This window comes from Falco punctatus, assembly GCF_963210335.1.
Source record: "Falco punctatus genome assembly, chromosome: Z".
Taxonomy (NCBI): Eukaryota; Metazoa; Chordata; class Aves; order Falconiformes; family Falconidae; genus Falco; species Falco punctatus.
In genome coordinates, this window is record NC_137586.1 from 80520920 (window position 1) to 80524748 (window position 3829).

Here is a 3829-nt window from a genome sequence, read left to right on the forward strand (position 1 = left end):
CAGTAAGCCAACACTTTTGCGATGCAACATTGCAGAGAAAGAACTGGATGACCTTGAAGAGTGAAGATAGAGAAATATGATGTAATTTAATAGTAAAAAGTGCAACAGCATGAACCTGGAGGCTAATAGCAGGAATTCCTGCTATCAGCTGGAGTTCATCCGTTGGAAATAATACAGCAGGAGGGAGACTTTGGTATACTAATTACACACTGTATTAGTTAACTGATTAACTGTATAACTGATTAGGAGTTAGTAATACTGTGGCCATAAAAAATGCTGGGGTGAGGTATTCCTGTAGAAATGCAGAAGTATTTGCTCTGTCGTGCAAAGCACCCACGAAATTACATTTGGACTGTTGTGCACAGCTCTGATCAGCCAGGTAAAGGGTTCACCGGGATTGGCACGTGAACAGGGACAGCCTGCTAAGCCAAGCAGGGAAAACAAGAGCCTGGCTCGTAAGCAGGAATGAAAAGGGTCTGGCTTCTTTCAGTTTGCAAAATTGGGACTGAGGAGGAATATGACTGCAGTCTATAAATACATTAGTAGTAAAGAACAACTGCTAGTGAAGGGCAGTGTTGGCACAAGAACAAATGTGTATAAACTGCAATGAGTAAGTGTATGCCTGTAATCAGGAGGACTATTCCCAACCACTAGAGGATTCTGCGAACTCTTTCAGTAGGAGTAGAGAAGTCTGCAAACTGAACTGCTTTCCAGACAGACATTTTTACCTGTTTCCTAAAGTGACTGCACGACCTAAACATATAATTAGGTCTAGAACAGCAGGTCCTAGACCTGGTGGTCTGGGAAGTGCTTTTCTAGGGATAAATCCAGTAACCCAGTGAATGAGAGACTGAACCCTCACCTCTCCTGCCATCACAAACCTGGGGTTCACACCTTTGCCAAGTTGTATACTGGGAACGTACAGATACAAATCAAGTTGCATCCAGCTACATTTCACTGGGCAGCCAAGGCTGAAGCTGCCCTCCAGGAAGCTTAGAAGTTGAGCTGGAAAGGGAAGCAAAGACAACATTTTGGTTTTCTTTCTCCAACAAATCACTTCCCATTTTCCAGCCGTAATCCCTCTATTCCTGTGCATTGATCTTCCTGATAGTCTGGAATTACAGCTAAGGTCTAAGATCAATTCAGTTTTAATGACGTAAAAAAAATTCCCGGGAGAGGTTACTTTTTTTTTTTCTTTTCCCAAGTCCCACTTAACATGTTACTGCCTTATTCACTTAAGGGTGCTTTATTTAAGATTTCCTTGGTGATTGCGCTAAACAGTGACAGTAAGATTCAAGCCATTTCCCTTCTTCCCTACATCTACTCAAGGCAGGACAAAAATGTGACCCTGACAAAACTGGAGAGGAAAAAGTGTCATGTTGAATTAATTTAATAAAAATGTACAGCACTGAAATAAAATCATCACGTTCCTCTGTGCCCTTACAGCACAGTGCAGAATAGAATGCTACCTTGTCTGGGTGACGTGACAATAAAAGCAGATTATGTAAAAGCAACTAGACCCTACTGGGACAAATGAAATAAAGCAGTAGCTATGCTCTAACTTAAAATCAACACCAATACATCATGTGAGCTCTAATGATGTATTTCTGATAAATGGCAGGACCATGTGATTTTAAAAAATGCATCACATAATGTTGTGGTTTATCATGCCGGTTTGACCATCTGACTTTGTTGGAATTACTTCTACTATTCCTGATCACAGAGGAACTTCAGAAAGACAGCACTTTTTGATTGTTTGCAGAAGCCATAAACAGCTTTTTCCACCTTTTCAAATGTTAGTTTTTCTTCTCCAAAGGGAGCAATAATCATTAACTCCTACTGAACTACCTGGTTTAAAAACCAATTTATCTCAACTTTGCATATTTGAAAAAGGTATTTTACACCACTGGGGAAGGAAAACATGGTGTCCTCATGTAAATCGGTCTTGACCCATACCTTTTGAGGGACCCACGGCACAAGACCCTAAAATTATAGATGCTGTCCTATTTTATCTATTTTGTTGGAGTTTCTTAGGGGAGCAAAGGCAGAAATCTCTGTCAAAGAGGAGAATTCCTGTTTTCTTCTCTGTCCCAGATTCTTGAAGGAAGGCAGGACATGAAACGTATGAGGTCTGTGCAGAATACATAGTATGGAGGTGTAAAGATAACCTGCATAAGTCAATTATATCTTTGCTACATGTGACTAATGTGGCTATCTATCATACCTTCTTTCTGACAAAACTTCATATTGCACCTGCTTTCATTTTCTTTCCCTTCCTTTCAGATATTTATGCCTGTAGAGGCAGCCAGGTGAACAGCCCAGTACAACAATTACAGATACATGAGTTATGTTTTGCACTTTCTTTGATCAACTACCTGTTTTATAGACAGGATTAGAAAATTTATATTGCAGCCTTAGGATCCCATTTTATGTTCCACTTTTCTGGATAGATGCTGAAAACCATAAAAGGGGGATTTCTTAAAGTGTTATTAGCAGTAAGCTATTGCAGTGTTAACATCTTCTGTACTGTGGCAATGGAAATTCCAGGTAAGCATCTTCTTTTTCTGTTCATTTCTCTCTTTAAATTTTATTTATAGCCTTGCAAAATACTTGCATCCACATAACCCGCCCTTGCCGACTTGCCAGAAGATTAATGATATCGCAGTGTTCTTGAGAACAGAAATGTGTCTACCACCCTGGTAAATAATCTCTCCTTTCGCACGTTAAAAGTGAGCTGGGAACAGCGCTGGAGAGAAAGGACGGTGTGCCATGCAGAACTGGCACACAGGCAGCTGTCCCCATGCTGCTAATTGCAACACACGAATCCTGCGACGTTAGTCACCCCTTCCACTCTCATGCCTCCCTTAGTGTTTGGGACAGAGGCTGGCTCCCTGTCAGCAGCATGGGGGACATAAACGAACACCCCACATAGTGCAAGGGAGGCTGCACCAGCAAAAAAAGGCACCAAAGGGACAACCACCCCAAAAACACCTTTGGTGCTAGCAGCACGCCCACTGAGCAAAACCAGAAAATGGGTCCCAGTCTCATTTTCTTTCTGGGGGTCAAGTTTCTCTGTAATCATATACCTGAAAAGTCCATTTTAGGGGAAAAAAAAATATATTTTTTTTTAATCCCTTGTAACCTTTGCAATAGCATGGTTGGTGGGGGCTTTAGCTTTTGCTTGTCTGGGAATGGAATGAGAATATTCCCTTCTCCATGCTGTTGTTCCTTTTCAGCGCTAATAGTCCCTACTTTTTGCTTGTGGATGGTTTCATTTTAATTTTTTTTTCCTGTCCTTTTCTTTGTTGTGAACCTGGTTCCAGTTTTTTTGTCTATCTCTCTCTCTCACTTCCTTTGACCTTTTCCTTTCTGTTTCACTCTCTCTCTCTTCTTTGTCCACGTTGGCAATAGTCTTTAGCTTATGCTCTTTTATCAACCTTCTGCTTCTTCTTGTTTCAACTCTCTGGACCTGATTTGCAGCTGCTGTGTTCTTCCTACAGTCGTTTACACATGTGCGACACAGGTGTAAAATACTACCATTTTCATTTATGCTGCTTGTAAATGTCAGCAGAAGAGAAAGAAGAACCTGTCCTTCCCAGGGTGAATCAGCAGACTTTCAGGAGTGTCAGATACATATGAGCAAAATCTGTGTGAGTCACCAATCACTCCTAATCCATGCCTGATCTCTCACAAACTGTCTCATGCTATTGCTTAACCCTCCAGCTCTCCACTTTTCCCAAGGGCTCCTTTAATCCAGGTTTTTCTTTAAATGAGAGGATGTTTTACTTTGATTTTGGGGATTTTTTTTTTTTATTATTTTTTTTTACAG

The 3829-nt window shown here is 40.9% G+C and overlaps 1 long non-coding RNA gene across 4 annotated transcripts in view; it reads left to right on the plus strand.

The window, feature by feature from the left end:
- Positions 1-3829, plus strand: part of LOC308056325 — a 55789-nt gene that overhangs the window by 23198 nt on the left and 28762 nt on the right. The gene's annotated exons all lie outside the window — the stretch shown is intronic.